Consider the following 21,133-nt stretch of genomic DNA (forward strand, 5'->3'; position numbering starts at 1 on the left):
ACTATGAGGGCCACTCCATTTCTTTTACGGGTTTCTTGCCCACAGTAGTAGATATGATAGTCATCCAAACTGAATTTGCCCATTCCCGTCCATTTTAGCTCACTGATGCTCAGGATGTCAATATTTATTCTTGCCATCTCATTTTTGACCACATCCAACTTACCCAGGTTCATGGTTCTTACATTCCAGGTTCCTATGCAATATTTTTCTTTACAGCATTGGACTTTCCTTTCACTTCCATGCATATCCACAACTTAGCGTCCTTTCGGCTTTGGCCCAGCCGCTTCATCAGCTCTGGATCTACTTGTACTTGTCCTCTGCTCTTCCCCAGTAGCATGTTGGACACCTTCCAACCTGAGGGGCTCATCTTCCAGCGTCATAACTTTTATATGCCTGTTGTCTTCGATCTGCCATTTTCCTTTGATGAGGAAGCATGTAAAGATGCCCTCTTGGCTCTCAGCCAAGAGAGGAGATAAGGTCTATCTTGCAACAAGATAGGTTCTAAGTATATGCAACCTTTTTAAGCCTGTCTGCGGTCTGGGATCATATTGTGAATAGATCATGAGTAAACTCTTTTATACTTTTATAAAGACTGTGTTGTGTCTTGTATTTTAAGAGGGAACAAAAGGGGGAAATTACCAGGGTAATTATTATAGAGGTTCTAGTGAACCTGTGCACACGTTACCGTTGCGAACTTAAAGGGGAATGTCTATAAACTCTGCTGATATTTTGGAAACTTGTTAGCACAAGTTGGATAAGGATATAATTAGTCAATATATCCTCTCCTGCACCCCAGAACATTCCCACAGGTCCAGGAAGCCAAACCCTTCCTGATGACAAAACCTGCACAGTCATTGTCAAAATAAAATAATTCCTTCCAGTAGCACCTTAAAGACCAACTAAGTTAGTTCTTGGTATGAGCTTTCGTGTGCATGCACACTTCTTCAGATACACTGTTTATCTGTGTGTATCTGAAGAAGTGTGCATGCACACGAAAGCTCATACCAAGAACTAACTTAGTTGGTCTTTATGGTGCTACTGGAAGGAATTATTTTATTTTGACTATGGCAGACCAACACGGCTACCTATCTGTAACTGCACAGTCATTGGTTTACTTTCAGTATTTTCCTCTATTTTCCTGGCCCCAACCTTCAACATGGAGTGATGAAAAAACCATCTGTGCCCCAATGCTCTTAAGCTTCCTGCCCAGAGTCTCAGATTCCTTCGTTATTAAGTTGAAAGCTGTGTCTGGAAGTATCATTTGAAGCTACATGAATAAACAAGGTATTGTAGTCAGTGGCCTTTATAAGATATGACAGCTTCTCTGCTGCATCATGATTTTTTGCGCCTGGAGGACAGCAAATTTACCCGGACATTCTGTTACCTCCACACACTGCTGCCTATGTCCCACTCAGTAGGAAATAGCCTAACACCATAAAATGTCTCTTTCTCTTCGGAAGACTGTCAGGAACCATTCTTTACACTGTCTCCTACAGCCTCCTCAGTGTGCTCTGAGATATTCAATAGCTGTGACTGCTCTGCTAGCCCAGAATCAGAAGATAGCTCCCAGGGTTATCTATTTTAGAACTTCTTCTGCTATCATTGTCAAACTGGGTGGTCAGTAGTTGCCTGAGTATTCTCTGTCTGTCTGTCTGTCTGTCTCTCTCTCCGATTTATTGCAATAATGTCTCTTAAAAAGAAGAGACTGAGATCTGATGCTAGTAAAGGTAAAGGTAAAGGGACCCCTGACCATTAGGTCCAGTCGTGGCCGACTCTGGGGTTGCAGCGCTCATCTCCCTTTATTGGCCGAGGGAGCTGGCGTACAGCTTCCGGATCATGTGGCCAGCATGACTAAGCCACTTCTGGCGAACCAGAGCAGTGCACGGAAACACCGTTTACCTTCCCACCGGAGAGGTACCTATTTATCTACTTGCACTTCGATGTGCTTTTGAACTGCTAGGTTGGCAGGAGAGATCTGAGGCTAGCCACCTTCAAATATCTCAAAGGTTGTCACAGACAACAAGATGGAGCAAGTTTGTTTTCTGCTGCTCCAAAGGATAGCATCTGAACTAATGAATTCAAATAAGATGAAAGGAGATAGTGCCAGTGCCTTCCATTAAGAGTTTGGGTGTAATCCTTGATGCCCCCCTTTCCATGGAGGCACAGGTTACAGCAACAGCCAAGGCAACATTTTTCCATCTTCGACCAGGAAGAAGCATCGGTGGAAGAAGATTGGAAGAAATTTAAAGATTATTTACAGAAATATTGTAAAATTAATGAATGTTAGAAGGATGTTGGATAGAAATTAAGTGGTTTCCAGCTGTAATGCTTTAACAGAATATGAAAAAAGGCTTATAAATGGGTAAAAGCTTAATGGTAAGGATTTGCTGAACTAATAAACCTAAGTGGAATACAAAAAAGGGAGGTATGAGGAGGTCCGGGGAAATAAGCCTAAGGAAAATAAGAAACGGAAAATTAATGTGTGTTTTTTTAAAAAACTGTTTTTATTTTGTATTTTTCTTTTTCTTTTTCCATTTTTATTGTAGTATGTTAAAAAATCTTAATAAATATCTTATATATATAAAAAACAACAACAAAATAGCCAAGCAGCTCCCAGCCTGGGCTTTGGTGGGGTCTCCCCCTAATCCAGCAAGCTCAGTGGAATGTCAGACCGACTGTGATTTGTTTTTCTAGAGGAAGAGGTGCCCCACAGCCCTGAGTGCCAGAGGCCTTTGTGCCTCTCTCACTTTGGCACATGGAGCATGAAGAGTGTGTGTGGCGGGGGGGGGGGGAGGAATCTCATGGAGCCAGAGACATCCACTTGAGGATGAGACACTTTCCGGCAATGGAGCCGTAGCAGGAAGCGGGCAGAGCTTCACGGCATCTCAAACAAAGTGGGAAGGGATTTGCTGAATTAACCATGTGAACTGGAATACAAAAAAGGGAGGTGTGAGGAGGTCAGGAAACAAGTAAATGAAATATAAGACATGAAAATATTGATTTCTTTTAAACTGTTTTTTACTTTTTATGTATTTTGTCTTTGTATTTTTGTATCCTTTTTCTTTTATTATTGTTATTCTTTTATTTTTCTATTTTTTCTTTTTAATTCTGTAACTTTTTATTGTCTGTAAAATTTCAATAAATATCATTAAAAAAAAAAAAAACATTTTTCCATCTTCACCGCATTAAGCAGGTGGTCCCTTACCTTTCCTGCTCTGATCTGGCCATAGTCATCCATGCTACGGTCACCTCCAGGCTTGACTACTGAAATTTGCTCTACGCGAGGCTGCCCTTGAAACTGTCCTACAAACTCCAGCGGGTGCAGAATGCTGCAGCGAGGCTCCTCACAGGGTCCCTGCCATGGGAGGATATTCACCCAGTACTTTACCAGTTGCACTGGCTCCCAGTGGAGTATAGGGTCAAGTTCAAGGTGCTGGTCTTGACCTTTAAAGCCCTTTGTGGCTTTGAGCCCTCATTTTTACGGGACCGCCTCCCCTCTTCTGCCCCACAGAGGACCTTAAGGTCCCTGAATAACCATAGTTTAGAGGTCCCGGGCCCTAAGAAAGTCAGACTATCCTCCACCAGGGCCAGGGCCTTTTCAGTGATGTCTCCGACCTGGTGGAATGCTCTGTCCCATGAGACTAGGGCGCTAAAGGATTTAACTTCTTTCCGTCGGGCCTGTAAGACAGAGCTATTCCCCCTGGCCTTTAATTTGAATTCAGCTTGATCTTTTATTTCCCTTCTCTTCCCTCGCCCTACCCTTTCATGAAGATTACACGCTCTGAGACCCCACAACGAATTCTCCACCTGGCTTCCTCGCTGGCCCAAGTAGGACTAATTCAGCCAGCTAGCCCTGGTGACTAATGCTTATTAGAGGGATTTTCCCCAAATTGATTTCTGAACTGAATTTTATTTTTATTCATATTTTATACTGTATTTTATGCTGCTTTTACAATTAAGTGTTTTAAATTTATTGTTAGCCGCCCTGAGCCCAGTTTTCTGAACCGGGAAGGGTGGGATATACATAAATTATTATTATTATTATTATTATTATTATTATTATTATTATTATTATTATTAACAACAACACCATTTTCTCTTTCCAGTTGATGGCTTCACTGATTTGTCCCTGACTGTAGAACACCAAGGGATGAAGAGGGCACAAAATAGAGAAATCCAGAAATCCGATTTTACATTTAAGATACAAGGCCAAGGGGATGATGCTTCTCTAAAGAGATTAGTCAATGAGATCCAAACTTTTCTTACCAAGGATGGGCAAATAAACAATTATTCTGTGAACCTGAAAGGCAAAAGCCAAGGACATCATGCATTGCTTTTTACATTAACTGTACAAGGCACCGGGGCCGATGCTTCAGTCATGAGATTAGTGCAAAATTTAAATGATTTCCTCAAAAGAGAAGGCAAAATAACTGACATTACCTTAAGCATACAAGGCCAAGGGATTGGTGCTTCTATTCACCAAAAAATTGAAGAGTTCAATGCTTCCTTGAAAGAAACCAACAAAGGAGAGCAGTGGTTCCAGTTTACATTCAACATAGAAGGCCAAGGGAACGATGCTACTCTAAAGGGATTCGTCAAAAAGATCAAGGCCTTTCTTGTTAAGGAGGGACAAATTACTGATTATTCTGTGTACATGCAAAGCCAAAGCCAAGCAAACAAGGGGATGCGTTTTACAGTCAAAATACAAGGCAAAGGGACTGATGCTTCTCTCAAGAGATTAGTGGAAAACATCAATGCCATCCTTCAAGGAGAAGACAAAATGACTGACATTACAATAAGCATACAAGGCAAAGGGATTGGTGCTTCTATTCACCAAAAAATTGGAGAGTTCAATGCTTCCTTGAAAGGAACCAACAAAGGAGAGCAGTGGATCCCGTTTACATTGAACATTGAAGGCCAAGGGAACGATGCTACTCTAAAGGGATTCGTCAAAAAGATCAAGGCTTTTCTTGTTAAGGAGAGGCAAATTACAGATTCGTCTGTAAACATGCAAGGCCAACGCCAAGCAAACCAGGGGATTCGTTTTACAGTCACCATACAAGGCAAAGGGACTGATGCATCTTTCAAGAGATTAGTGGAAAACATCAATGCCATCCTTCAAGGAGAAGACAAAATGACTGACATTACCATAAGCATACAAGGCAAAGGGATTGGTGCTTCTATTCACCAAAAAATTGGAGAGTTCAATGCTTCCTTGAAAGGAACCAACAAGGGAAAGCAGTGGATCCCGTTTACATTGAGCATAGAAAGCCAAGGGAACGATGCTACTCTAAAGGGATTCGTCAAAAAGATCAAGGCTTTTCTTGTTAAGGAGGGACAAATTACTGATTATTCTGTGAACCTGCAAGGCCAAGGCCAAGCAAACCAGGGGATGCGTTTTACAGTCACCATACAAGGCAAAGGGACTGATGCTTCTCTCAAGAGATTAGTGGAAAACATCAATGCCATCCTTCAAGGAGAAGACAAAATGGCTGACATTACCATAAGCATACAAGGCCAAGGGATTGGTGCTTCTATTCACCAAAAAATTGGAGAGTTCAATGCTTCCTTGAAAGGAACCAACAAAGGAGAGCAGTGGATCCCGTTTACATTGAGCATAGAAAGCCAAGGGAACTATGCTACTCTAAAGGGATTCGTCAAAAAAATCACGGCTTTTCTTGTTAATGAGGGGCAAATTACAGATTCTTCTGTGAACATGCAAGTCCAACGCCAAGCAAACCAGGGGATTCGTTTTACAGTCACCATACAAGGCAAAGGGACTGATGCATCTCTCAAGAGATTAGTGGAAAACATCAATGCCATCCTTCAAGGAGAAGACAAAATGACTGACATTACCATAAGCATACAAGGCCAAGGGATTGGTGCTTCTATTCACCAAAAAATTGGAGAGTTCAATGCTTCCTTGAAAGGAACCAACAAAGGAGAGCAGTGGATCCCATTTACATTGAACATAGAAGGCCAAGGGAACGATGCTACTCTAAAGGGATTCGTCAAAAAGATCAAGGCTTTTCTTGTTAAGGAGGGGCAAATTACAGATTCTTCTGTGAACATGCAAGGCCAAGGCCAAGCAAACCAGGGGATTCGTTTTACAGTCACCATACAAGGCAAAGGGACTGATGCATCTCTCAAGAGATTAGTGGAAAACATAAATGCCATCCTTCAAGGAGAAGACAAAATGGCTGACATTACCATAAGCATACAAGGCCAAGGGATTGGTGCTTCTATTCACCAAAAAATTGGAGAGTTCAATGCTTCCTTGAAAGGAACCAACAAAGGAGAGCAGTGGATCCCATTTACACTGAGCATAGAAAGCCAAGGGAACGATGCTACTCTAAAGGGATTCGTCAAAAAGATCAAGGCTTTTCTTGTTAAGGAGGGGCAAATTACAGATTCTTCTGTGAACATGCAAGGCCAACGCCAAGCAAACCAGGGGATTCGTTTTACAGTCACCATACAAGGCAAAGGGACTGATGCTTCTCTCAAGAGATTAGTGGAAAACATAAATGCCATCCTTCAAGGAGAAGACAAAATGACTGACATTACCATAAGCATACAAGGCCAAGGGATTGGTGCTTCTATTCACCAAAAAATTGGAGAGTTCAATGCTTCCTTGAAAGGAACCAACAAAGGAGAGCAGTGGATCCCGTTTACACTGAGCATAGAAAGCCAAGGGAACGATGCTACTCTAAAGGGATTCGTCAAAAAGATCAAGGCTTTTCTTGTTAAGGAGGGGCAAATTACAGATTCTTCTGTGAACATGCAAGGCCAACGCCAAGCAAACCAGGGGATTCGTTTTACAGTCACCATACAAGGCAAAGGGACTGATGCTTCTCTCAAGAGATTAGTGGAAAACATCAGTGCCATCCTTCAAGGAGAAGACAAAATGACTGACATTACCATAAGCATAAAAGGCCAAAGGATTGGTGCTTCTATCCACCAAATAATCCCACAGTTAAATGCTTCCCTGAACAACAGGCCTAACATGGATGTCTCTACACCTGGAGGAGGAGGCCAGTTTACATTGAAAATACAAGCTCTAGGGAAAGAACCTGCTCAAAAGAGTTTAGTTCAAAAGATAAATACTATCCTTGGTCAAGAAAAGCAAATTACTGATTATACTGTGAACATGCAAGGCCAAGGCAAAGGGAACCAGCAATCCAGTTTTAAAGTAACCATACATGGCAAAGGGACAGATGCTTCTCTCAAGAGATTAGTGGAAAATATAAATACTACCCTTGGAAGAGAAGATGAAATATCTCACATTATCCTCAGCATACAAGGCCAAGGGATTCAACCTTCCCTCCATCAGTTAATCTATGATATCAATGTTTCCCTGAAAGACAAAAAAAACAACTGTTGTTCACCTCACAAAACGGACCAATGGATCCCGTTTATATTGAACATAGAAGGCCAAGGGGATGATGCTTCTCAAAGGAGATTAGAGCAAAAGATCAACACTTTTATTGGCAAGGAACAGCAGGGTACTAATTATTCTGTGAACATGCAAGGCCAAGCAAACCAGGGGATGCGTTTTACAGTCACCATACAAGGCAAAGGGACTGATGCTTCTCTCAAGAGATTAGTGGAAAACATCAATATCATCCTTCAAGGAGAAGACAAAATGACTGACATTACCATAAGCATACAAGGCCAAGGGATTGGTGCTTCTATTCACCAAAAAATTGAAGAGTTCAATGCTTCCTTCAAAGGAACCAACAAAGGAGAGCAGTGGATCCCGTTTACACTGAGCATAGAAAGCCAAGGGAACGATGCTACTCTAAAGGGATTCGTCAAAAAGATCAAGGCTTTTCTTGTTAAGGAGGGGCAGATTACTGATTATTCTGTGAACTTGCAGGGCCAAGGCCAAGAAAACCAGGGGATGCGTTTTACAGTCACCATACAAGGCAAAGGGACTGATGCATCTCTCAAGAGATTAGTGGAAAACATCAATGCCATCCTTCAAGGAGAAGACAAAATGACTGACATTACCATAAGCATACAAGGCCAAGGGATTGGTGCTTCTATTCACCAAAAAATTGGAGAGTTTAATGCTTCCTTGAAAGGAACCAACAAAGGAGAGCAGTGGATCCCATTCACATTGAACATTGAAGGCCAAGGGAACGATGCTACTCTAAAGGGATTCGTCAAAAAGATCAAGGCTTTTCTTGTTAAGGAGGGACAAATTACTGATTATTCTGTGAACATGCAAGGACAAGGTCAAGCAAACCAGGGGATGCGTTTTACAGTCACCATACAAGGCAAAGGGACTGATGCTTCTCTCAGGAAATTAGTGGAAAACATCAAGGTCTTCCTTCAAAGAGAAGGGGAAATGACTCACATTACCCTCAACATACAAGGCCAAGGGATTAGTGCTTCTCTCCACCAATTCATCCTAGAGTTCAATGCTTCCCTGAACAAAAGTCCCAATCAAATTGATGTATCCACAGTTTTCCCTTTTATGGTGAGCCTACAAGGCCAAGCAACTGTTCCTACTCTCAACAAGTTACAAGAGGAATTTAATATATTCCTGAAGAAAGAAGAACAAATAACCTCTTCTTCTGTGAACTTACAACACCAGGTTATTGATGGTTCAGCCAACAATGGGGATCAGAAGGCCCTTTTTATTCTTGTCCTAAAAGTACAAGGAACTGCTTCTTCTCTCAGCAGATTAGTCCAAGTGGTCAAAGATTTCCTTAAAGGAGAACAGCAGATTGTGGCTTCTTCCCTAAGCATACAAGGCCAACAAATTGATAGGTCTCTCAACCGATTAATTCAAGAGCTCAACGCTTTCCTGGAGAAACAACATGAAGCAAATGATATTTCAAACAAGAATGGGGATCAGAAGAGCTTTTTTCTTGTGAGCATTCATGGCCATGGGACTGATGCTTCTGTTACCAAACTAGAGCAGACAATTAATGCTTTCCTTAAGAGTGAAAGCCAAATTAGTGGTATTTCCCTGAACATACAAAGCCAAAGAGTTGATAGCTCACCCAACAATAAGGGTCAGATGTTGCTTTTCATTCTCAGCATACAAGGTCAAGGAACATATGCTGCTCTCAACAAATTAGTCCAAGAGATTGATAATTTCCTTCAGAGAGAAGACCAAATAACCAATAATTTCCTGAAAATAGATCACCAAAGCACTGGTGAATTATCCAAGGTGGAATGCATTGATGATATCCAAAGAAAATGCTGGGATCGCATGGGTTCTTGTTACAGTAATCCATGTAGCGGGAAATTGAAAGAAAATGGATCATGTGGTCCAGGATTCTACTGCTGCAAATAAATGGCATCAGAAATGATACATGTGTATTAAGTGCCCACGTTTTATGTTCTGGTATTATAATTTGAAAATGAACTCCTCAAAGCAGCATTAGAATGATTTACATTATTTATGCAGTGCTCTTCCAGGGTGTTTAGATAAAACCCACAATTTACATGAGACCCATAACCATATTTATGCACATGTAATCTTCTTGCTTCTGATATGCATGCTGGGAGGAAATCCTGCAACACAACATTTATTCAACTGTGCATTTGATCAAGGGTGGGGGGCTGTCAGGGCAGTAGCCCAGGCGTATTATATCTTAAACTCTGTGAGCCATTTTTAAAAGGTGGGTACATGCATCCAGATTGTCAGCCATCTCACGTAATAAAGACCTCAGGTGATGATCACTGGGACATTAAAATGCCATCCAGGCTTTACCGCAGACTTGAATAAATCATCTATAATCTGCTAGATGGTGACTCCATACATGCTTTGTGCAGAGATCTGTCTGTGGCTAAAAAACAAAAATAAGGATTACCTTCTAACAGTACATGCGTACTGACAATTTTGTTCAGAGTGGTTCTTTCACATCCTTTCATGTCATTCCTTCTTTAGCTATGCTGCATTTTGCCTCTTAACCCAAGGACATGTGTGGTTCTGACTTGTACAGAGAGCTTACTTTTTTGCTGTAGCCCAGCCCAGCCTAGTATACACCCAACATCTGCTGTCATAAAAGCACCTTTAGAGAGCAGGTGTATCACATGTTTAAAAGGGGGCATGTCCTGGTAAATGCCTGACTCCCTTTTGCCCCACTTTCATGCATTCACATTAGTAACTGAGCCAGTGGATCTCACGAATGCAGTAAATGACTTTCCGGTGTCAGATTTCCCACTGATGCTTGCACTGGGCAGAGAAAGAGAAGGCATATGTCCTAAGCGATGGGTCAGAAGAACAGTCCCAAAGCCGTCCAAGTCATGAAATGCCTTTTGTGTAAGTCTTTTGATGGGAAGAAATAAATCAGCAGCTGTTTTCCAACATAATTGACCTCTCGATTTTCAACCACACATCTTCAGTAGAGGCCATCTTGATAGCAGTTCAAAGGCTAAGGATAAAACCTCTGCAACGTACCTTAAATGGCAGAGCTCACATAATTGAATCAGTACCATAACTGATAATTGATTTTCATTGCATGAAACCATGTCAAGGAGGCCAATAAACCATCATCCGCATCCATAGTCAGCTCTCAGTAAGTGATAGAGTCAAGGAAGCTTTTAGGTTCTCCATTCCATTCCCTTTCAAGCAAGTTGACTCATTGGCATGGTGAGGTCCCATCATCACCATGATTCACTGCTCCATCAGTGAGATACAATACAAATCTTTCTTACGGTCATAGACCAATATTTAAAATCTGAAAAGCGCTTTAGAAAGTCAAAGGTATTAAAACACAAGGTGAATATAAAAGTCTATAAAAATTTGAAAGATGTTAAAAGAATCCAAAAGAAGGTCCAGGAACACTGGGCGGGTGGGGAAGAGCACAAAAGGTTGATATATAAAGGCTTTAACTATCATTTACAGAGCACTATGATATGTTCATTAAAACTGATTTGTCATCATCCAGAACTCTCGAGCGCTGCTGTGCAGAACCTAGCAACACTGTAAGTTGCCGCAGGATCAGTATCCGAGAGCAGCAGGGAGGTGTAAAATTGTCCTGTGTGCCCTGGGTAAATGTAAAGGGTAAAGGGACCCCTGACCATTAGGTCCAGTTGTGGCCAACTCTGGGGTTGCGGCGCTCATCTCCCTTTATTGGCCGAGGGAGCCAGCGTACAGCTTCTGGGTCATGTGGTCAGCATGACTAAGCCGCTTCTGGTGAACCAGAGCAGCGCACAGAAACACTGCTTACCTTCCCACCAGAGCAGTACCTATTTATGTACTTGCACTTTGACGTGCTTTTGAAGTGCTAGGTTGGCAGGAGCAGGGACCGACCAACGGGAGCTCACCGCATCGCGGGGATTCGAACTGCCGACCTTCTGATCAGCAAGTCCTAGGCTCTGTGGTTTAACCCACAGCACCACCCATGTCCCTTGTGTGCCCTGGGTACTTTTGAAATAATGGGGAAATCAGGATAGTATGAATGTCTTTGTAGTACAGGCACTGGAGAAGGACATGCGCTACCATTTCTATTTGTCCCGAGTCACAGGAACATTGTCTCTCTGGGTAGTCAATCATCCTGTATCTACCTTCAATAACGGCTGAGGGGAGGGCAAGACATTGAGCCAGGGTAAAAGCCCTTCGGTGTTTAGGGACTTCGAGTTTAGTTAGATATGCCATAGGGGAGACAAAGTACCTTGTGGATTCCTTGGCTACAAAAGTTGGGGTCCTGGCTAGATCCAATTGGCGCTCTGTGTCCACTACACATTGTTTAATGACTGCTTTGGCTTGATCGTATCTCATGCTAAGTAGAAGACCTGGAGAGAAGCCCAGGGATGAGATTTTAGTTGCCACTGCCTGTTTGCATGTGCATTGAAAATCATTGTTCATAATTAGTGGGGCAAGGCCATGGGGAAATAAAGATGGTTTAAGCCAATAATTAAGTATGGTCACCCACACTTTAGCCTCCATTTTAATGAAGCCCGTCTCATGTCTCAGAGTAGCATTAGAGAAACGTTTTGGGACTTGAAGAACTGACCTTAGAAATTTGGATTGCACAAGTTCTAGCACTGCAAAATTGGAAAAGGGACCCAGCTGGGCACCATGGAGAAGTTGTGCTGTTGGCATGGCTTCAAATAATTTGGGTGCTGCTGGTATATAGTGACTACCTCTTGGTTTTTTTTTTTTTAAAGTATTGCCAATGAGCTTCTCTGAGCAATTTCAGCAGTATAGTCCCCATGGGCTTTCCTACTACCAGCAGAATGGAAGACTACCCCCAGGTATTTGAAGCAGGAGACCTGCTCAATCTTGTGGCCATCTATGCTCCAGGAGCGGCTCATAAGCATTTTTGGCAAATGCCATGATTTTAGTTTTCTGATAATTAAGTTCTAGCTGGACCCCCTTGCAGTACTGTATTAATGCTATCAGGGCTCTTTTGAGGCCAATAGGTATTCTTGAAAAAATGCTGCTTCGTCTGCTTGGAGAAGAACAGAGATGTGTCTTCCAGCCAGTTGGGAGGAGTGGAAGTTTATGTTTTGGAAATGGCCCACCATGGAGTTGATATAGAAATTAAATAAGGATGGGGCCAATATGCAGCCTTGCTTGACACTTTTCTCAGTTTCAATGGCATTGGTGAGATGGCCCTGAGGGCTACATCTTACTTTGAGTGAGGTCCCTTCATGTAACATACAAATTAAATAAAGTAGACGTTGGTCTGTTGAGGTGGCCTTCAGTTTTCCCCACAGTGCAGCTCCTGATATGGAGTCAAATGCTGCTTCAAAATCGATTAAAGCAGCATAAAGGGAGGTTGTGTTACGGGAGGAGTGCTTTTCAATAAGATGATGGAGTACTAGGCACTGGTCAATAGTGGATCAACCTTCCCTAAAGCAAGCTTCCTCCTCTGCAAGTATATTTTCTTGTTCCACCCAGTTGTGGAATTTCTCAGTGAGATACAGTTCTATCCAGCCTGGTTGTGGTGTGCTGTGCCATGACATGCTGAAGCCCCATCACCACCATGTCAACAGCCTCCTGAAGTCTGGCACCATCCCTTTGGCCAACCAACTAAGGAGCTCCCAAGGTATTGGTGGCGATGGTAAGGAAACCAACATCTCTTCCAAGATTGGACCTGTCTCTCTGTTGCATACTTTGGCCCTACCTAGCAATCCCCCTCCCCTGCTACTACAGAATTGAAGCTAGCAGCCATCGCCACATCATCTTCTATCGATATTCATATCCTAAACATCCTTCTACATACATCAAGAAGGGTTACAGGTCATGAGAAGTAAAACACACATGGCTTCATACTGGTAACTTCATCCCTGCAATCACTTTGGGGTGCCCCTAAGTGCCCAGGACATGTGGGTCTCAATTATCCTAATTTATCACTGTTTCCTTAGCAACCAGGCCTTCAACAGGGTGGTTGATAGTCCTGTCCCTTTCTCACTTCTCCCTGAGCCGTCTCAGTAAGCTTCAAAGAGATGATCGGATTTACACTCCACTGTAATGACATCCTTAATGACCATTTGTGCCACTTTTAGGGTTAGATAGGGTTTCTTGTTTATGGCTTAGAGAGCACAGGGGTTATAAAATGTTATAAAATGTAGGCACACTGGAGCCATACTTAAAAACTATTCAGTGATACATTCTATATTTCTAATATTTGAAACATAATCTAAATCAAATATATATACTGAGGGTTCATACCAGCACTATATAGCAATACTTGGACAGAGTTATATGTCAGAATGCATGATCCTGAAATATCCTCAGTAGAGAGTTATTCCAGGCCCATGAAGTTCACAGAGTGACCTTGGGTCAGTCCCTAACATTTATGCTGACCTATACAGTGGTACCTTGGGTTAAGAACTTAATTCGTTCCGGAGGTCCGTTCTTAACCTGAAACTGTTCTTAACCTGAGGCACCACTTTAGCTAATGGGGTCTCCCACTGCTGCTGTGCCACCAGAGCACGATTTCTGTTCTCATACTGAAGCAAAGTTCTTAACCCGAGGTACTATTTCTGGGTTAGCAGAGTCTGTAACCTGAAGCGTCTGTAACCTGAAGCATCTGTAACCCAAGGTACCACTGTATCACAGGGCTGTAGTGGGGATTAAGTGAGGGCATGTGTGAGGGAACCTCCTTGTGCCTGCATTGTAAAAAAAAGTTGTAATATGCATGCAATGTATAAATTATATTTCTTTGTTGTCCTATGTAGGAAAAGAGGTATTGGAGGAAAATAATAATAGAGTCTGGTGTGAAGGAACTGTCAACCCACAGGAAAGATATTCTTACCCATGGATTACTGGTATTCAGTGAGCTTGTGCTCCTACTTGCCCAATTTTTGACTGGGATCTGATGGATATATCTCCCTAGGCTTACATAGATGAAGGCATGGATCCACATGAAATATAAACACTTACTGTCATTTGCATAAATCAGTGTAATTGGACTTCTCTAGGGAAATAATTCACTGCTATTAAAATCTTCGACCCCCACAGATTCACCGTTTTGCACAAATGCTTTACCTGGTCCCCAGTTCCCCTCCCTCCACTGAAAGGTAGATTATTTTATAGCCAATTTAATAGTTTGCAGTTGGTGCTTCAGTGCAGCATGTGTTTGCAAATGTGCCAAAAGATGTTGCTGATTGCTGACCTGTGAAGTAGGCTTATGGGCTATGTTTGCTGGCCATTCAAGATGGAAACTGTATCTTAAACACACACACACACACACACACACACACACACACACACACACACACAACAGTACAAACTTTATTTCCAAACCAGTGAACCCTGAGTATAGTCTTAGATTAAAGTAATGTTAATGTACCATGTTTTTGTTCCTCCTGCTAGCACATCATGTCTTTTTATGGAATGATGCAACAAGGCTTTTTGTCCCTATGCAAATAACATTAACGCAGATGTGTAAGTGCAGTATAGAGTTACATAAATTAATGAAAACTGGGACTTGATAGTGCACTGGTTTGGTGTCCGTGTCTCATAGGACCCTGTGAGATCCTAGAGAAACTTCAGCCATGCAGGTTTGCTGCCCTTTCATAGCTGCCCTTTTACTGATGCCCCTGATTTCCTCTGGTAAGTCATACATCAGAACTACAATTACAGATAGGTAGCCGTGTTGGTCTGCCATAGTCAAAATAAAAAAAATCCTTCCAGTAGCACCTTAAAGACCAACTAAGTTAGTTCTTGGTATGAGCTTTCGTGTGCATGCATCTGAAGAAGTTTATTATATATCAGTTGCTGAAGGGCAGAATGATGGAATGTAAGTAGAATGGAACAGATGATAGAACAGAACAGATTAAATAAAGCAGCTCTTCACGCAGTGCAGCTAATTTTAGGAACTCGGTCCAACCGGTGGCAGTGAAGGTGATAAATGTGGATGGTTTTTAAAAGACAATTAGATAAAATTCATGGAGGAGAGGGCTATCAAGGGCAAATAGGCAGGGTGACTATGGTCTGCCTCAGCATTTGAAGGCAAGTATAGGAATTAGAGCAGAATTGGGCATGTGCATGGGTAGGAGCGGGGTAACGTCCCATTGGGCAAGAAGAAACACATTAGTTGGATAGCATCCTAAGCATAGTGAGTATTAGAAGGTATCAAAAAGCCCTTTTAGTTTAGATTACACTACCATGGGAGAAATAGAATGAATGGCCAAGGAATCTGGTGCCATTTGTGCCAGGATGAAAGAATGGCTTTTAGTAAGAAGCCAGTTTTATATTTCCAGTTGATGGCGGTTCTTATAATGGTCCAGAATGGTGCACACAGTGCATGGGTGCTTGTAAGTAAAGCCCCACACTGTGAGAACCAGAAAGTGGCATCATGTGGGGTAGGCCCTTATTGCTGCAGTATATGACAAGATTGTGCATGTAGTGCTATGTTTATTTGTAGCAAGGACACTTTGTGTATTATAATGCCACACATATTGCATGCCTGTTTACATATGCACCATAACTGAAGTAGCACTTATTGTTGGATGGTGTCAATTTAAGTATAGAGCCTGGCCATATGTGCAAAGGTAAACTTATGCAACAGAATTTACAAAGTATTATATGGTTAGGAGAGGTCCTTAGAATACATCCTGATCTAAACGGGAGACGTAAGACCCACCAGATGCCAATGATAACTTGTGGTTTAGAGAGTGACCAATAAGCCCAGAGGATCCTAGATCAATTCTCACCCCACACAAGGAGGTTCTAGAGTAGCTGTTCTCCCATCTGCACTAAATAAATGTAGCTGTCAGACATTCAAAAGCACCATGTACAGTGGTACCTCGGGTTACAGATGCTTCAGGTTACATACGCTTCAGATTACAGACTCCACTAATCCAGAAATAGTACCTCGGGTTAAGAATTTTGCTTCAGGATGAGATCAGAAATCGTGCTCCGGCAGCACGATGGCAGCAGGAGGCCCCATTAGCTAAAGTGGTGCTTCAGGTTAAGAACAGTTTCAGGTTAAGAACGGACCTCCAGAATGAATTAAGTACTTAACCCAAGGTACCACTGTACTTGCTAAGTATTGTCACTATTAGAAAATCTCCAGAAGTAGCCTGGCAGAAAGGGAAAGAATCACCAAGATGTCTGGTGCTAGATGTGTCAGAATTGAAGAAACAGCTTTCTACTCAACAATTTTTGTTTTATTTCCAGTTGATGGCTTCGCTGTTGATTATCCAGAGCAGTGCAGAAATTGTGGCACAGGAGTCTATTGCTTCAGTATATCGTAAGATATTTTCTCTTTTTCAAATGAATGGCTCCCCAAAATGTCTCTTCTACCTGGCATCACAATTAGATTAGATTATTAATGTTTTCAACATTGTTTTTTTTTGAAGGATACCTACTTATATAGTTGTTCTGTTCCTGTTTATGAGGGAATAAGTCCCACCTTGTTGGAATGAGCTTACTTCTGTCTTAGTGTGTTTAGAAGTGCAAGTATAATTATAAAATATTTCTCAATCTTTACTCATTCTTGCAACAGTGGACTCCAAAAAACTGATTCTCTCCTTAATGTACAAGGCCAAGAGATGAACGGTTCAGCCAAGAAAAAGGCCCCAATGGTGCATTTTATACTTACAATACAAGCTGAAGGGATGAATGCTTCTTTCAAAAGATTTGTCCAAGAGATCAATGCTCTACTTGGCAAAGAAGGTGAAATAACTGTTTATTCCCTGGATATACAAGACAAACATATTGGCGGTTTCCCCAACAAAGTAGACCAGGAGGACAGTTTGATCATTAACGTACAAGGGACTGACACTTCTGTCAGAGGATTAGTCCAAGAAATTAAGGATATGCTTAAGAGACAATGCCAAATAATTAAAGCTTCTCTATATAGGGAAGGTCAAGAGACTCATGCTTATATTAGCAGATTAGGCCAAGTGAGGAATGCTTTCCTTAGGAAAAAAAGGATTCTAGGTGATATTTCACTGAACCTAGGGGTTGATGTTTCTCTCAAAGAATTAACCCAAGGGAGAAAAACTTCCTTGAACAAACAGCACCAAGGAAATGAGCATAAAGGGAGCCGTTTTATCCTAAACATACATGCCAAAGGAACCAATCGTTCTCTCAGGAGATTAGTCCATGAGATCATAGTTTTCTTTAAGACAGAAGGCCAAATAAGTGATTCTTCCATAGAGATAGAACGTTATGGGATTGATGGAGACCAGAAAGCCCTTTTTATCCTGAGCATACAAGGTCGAGGGACTGTTGTTATTATTAAAAGATTTATCCAAGTCATACATGATTTCCTTACAAGAAGCAGCCACCTAACTGATGCTTCCCTGAACATACAAGGCCAAGGGATTGATGCTTCTATCAGCGAATTAATCCAAGACATCAATGCTTCCCTGAACAAAAAAACACAAAACAATTGATGTGCCCACAACATATCCTTCTATGCCGAGCATACAAGATGGTTCAATCGAGGAGGATTGCATCAATGATATCCAAAATATTTGCCAAAAGAGAATGGGTAGTTGCTTCAGGGAACCATGTAAGGGGAAGAGGAAAGAAAATGGCTCATGTGGTCCAGGCTTCTACTGTTGCAAACTATCATTAAAAAAAATCTCTTTTTCCAATAAATGGTATCAGAAATGATGCATGCATTTTAAACATCCATGTCTTATGTTTTGGTATTATAGTTTGGAAGCTTACACCCAGAAATTGCTCCTCCAACTGACATTAGAAGGGTTTACATTATTAATGCCATTCTTTTTCTAGTTTCCTTTCGTAAAATCACACAATTTACACGACAACTGTAGGCATATTTATTCACATGCAAGTCCCTGAGTAATGAAGAGATATTATTGTTTTTCAATAATTGGATTATTTCAGATAATAATTGCTGCAATACGTTTATCTAGATTACACCAAGGAAACGCCAATGCTTGCCTGAACAAAAAACACAAAACAATTGATGTGCCCACAACATATCCTTCTATGCTAGATATCTATTCTAGATATCCTTCTATCTAGATAAAATACATTTATCTAGATCAGGGGTCTGCAACCCGCGGCTTCGGAGCCGCATGTGGCTCTTTTACACCTTTGCCGCGGCTCCGGGGCGGATACTAGCGAGGGGAGGAGGTGCATTGTGCGCCCCGACACTCCCCACTGTTGCGGGCGCTGTACTGGCTGTGACGTCGCATGGGGGCGGTGCGTGCATTAGTCACGCACCGTCCCAACGTCACCTTCCCGCCCGCTACATTTTAAGGGGCATGTACGCTGGTCACTGCATTGAAAGGGGGCATGTACGCTGGTCACTGTTTTGAAGGTGAGTGAAGAACACACACACACAAAAAGGTAACTTGTTAATTTTATGTTTATTTCTATGAGGAGGAGTAATTCTGAGGGGTCAAACAAAGAAATAATAAAAAAGTGACAAAAAAGTTATTTTTATAATGACGAGTTTTGCGGCTCCCAGGTTTTTTTTCTTCAGAAATGGGTCCAAGTGGCTCTTTTTGTCTTAAAGGTTGCAGACCCCTGATCTAGATAAACGTCTTGCAGCAATTATTATCTGAAATAATCCAATTATTGAAAAACAATAATATCCCTTCATTACTTGGAGACTTGCATGTGAATAATCAAGGGTGGGGGATTTTATCTGGCCAATGAGCCAGATCTTCATATCTCTTAACATTTGTGAGCTATATTTAAAAGTTGGGACAGCCACCCAGGCTATCAGTCATCTCACATCACCAGGACATCATGTGATAAGTACTGGGACTTTGAAACACTTATGCAAGGCTTACAAAGAGCTCTGCATGGTGACTTTGTTCTTTAAAAAAAAGTTGTTAAAATTATTTAAACATATAACAACATACTACAGATAAATAATGAAACATAAACAGTTTGTTAATAAAAAAAAATTGAATGGAAGGTGAGTTCTCTGTTTTCATTTTTAGCCATGTGCGTAATAAAGCTATGACGTTGAATTACTGAACAGCCTTTTTGGTTCAAGCCTAGTGCAAATAATATTTCCACAAGTGCTATTTTGAAATACTTTGTTGTGCCATTTTGTTGGGGAAGCACCCCATCAGTCCTTCCAGTGTCGCAGTATCATGAGCTTGGCTCACAATATTAACCTGTAAGATAATATTGTCTTCCATGATAAGACTAAGGAGAAACAGCTCTGGACACCTGAAGACATTTTGTCCAGCAATTGGTTTTAGAATCATAGAATCATAGAGTTGGAAGAGACCACAAGGCCTGTCGAGTCCAACCCCCTGCCAAGCAGGTTTTATTTGGGCAAATATTCCCTCCCAGAAGTGAGCCACTTTTCCACAAGTCTACCACATCTATTGGTTACAGCCCAACATTTCATATCCTCTCCAAATGTTTAGCATACAGGAGGAGCTAATGTGGGTAATTTTTGCACTATTTTAAGTTCTACCTCTCATGTTGAGGTCAATACTGATTGAAAATGAAATTTCCTCCACACTGAGGTCTACACGGTTACAGTGATCTGCCAATCAGCTTCCCACATCTGACTTAAACAATCTGCTGTACCAACATCTATTTGATCAGCATACTACAGTATACAGACTAGAAACGAGACGCTGTTCTACCTAAGGTTCCTCAATGCCTGTTCCTTGATGTGAGTTTGGCTTATAAAATTTCCAATTTGATACCACACCAAGCAATATCACCTGAGCTGAAATTTCCACATATCCCTTGGGAGTGCACAACTCCCCCCCCCAACCCACTTCCAGCCATTTATGCCTGCTTCTGAGCTGGTGGAGCTCACAAGTGCAATAACAAGGGGGTTTTTTTTGGGGGGGGGGTCAGATGGCCACACTAACCTTTGTGTAAGGCAGAAGGGGACAATTGAATTAACTCCTGTGTTCCAGCCTAACTGACGTCTCAATTTTGATCTGCAACACACCAATTTAGGAACAACTCCACCTCATTGGTGGAGGCCAGCTTGGTATCTTATTCAAGGGCTAGGGATACAATTTCTGCGGGTTACCTCACTGAACTGAACCAGCATATTCCAGCATAGTTGCCTTTCATCACCTACACACATAAGGATGCCAAGGAGGTCCATAACCCTAATCAGCATCGAGAGTCAGCTCTCAATAAGTGATGGAGTCAGGAAAGATGTTAGGTCATCAGTTCCATGCCTTCTCACACAAGTTGGCTTGGTTGGCCATCCTCCACTTCAATGATTGCAATTACCCATGTTGTGCACAATAATCCTTACATGCCATGTGACAAAACAGCAGGCAACACACAGCAACTCCACCCCGTCCCTCTCCCAGAAGGAAGGCATCTGGTACCCCCATCCTTATGCACCTGAGTGGGGAAGAGTGGCTGGTCAGATGCTGGCAAATATAAAAGGCTTTTGAATGGAACCCAAGTTCATAGAATCATAGAATCATAGAGTTGGAAGAGACCACAAGGGCCATCGAGTCCAACCCCCTGCCAAGCAGGAAACACCATCAGAGCACTCCTGACATATGGTTGTCAAGCCTCTGCTTAAAGACCTCCAAAGAAGGAGACTCCACCACACTCCTTGGCAGCAAATTCCACTGTCGAACAGCTCTTACTGTCAGGAAGTTCTTCCTAATGTTTAGGTGGAATCTTCTTTCTTGTAGTTTGGATCCATTGCTCCGTGTACGCTTGTCTGGAGCAGCAGAAAACAACCTTTCTCCCTCCTCTATGTGACATCCTTTTATATATTTGAACATG

General features: G+C 41.9%; 1 long non-coding RNA gene across 1 annotated transcript in view; it reads right to left on the reverse strand.

Annotated features, from left to right (window-relative positions):
- LOC310702856 overlaps nt 1–21,133 on the reverse strand; it is a 960,387-nt gene that overhangs the window by 709,081 nt on the left and 230,173 nt on the right. The window lies entirely within an intron of this gene.

This window comes from Podarcis liolepis (genome assembly GCF_965112155.1).
Source record: "Podarcis liolepis genome assembly, chromosome: 3".
Classification (NCBI taxonomy): domain Eukaryota; kingdom Metazoa; phylum Chordata; class Lepidosauria; order Squamata; family Lacertidae; genus Podarcis; species Podarcis liolepis.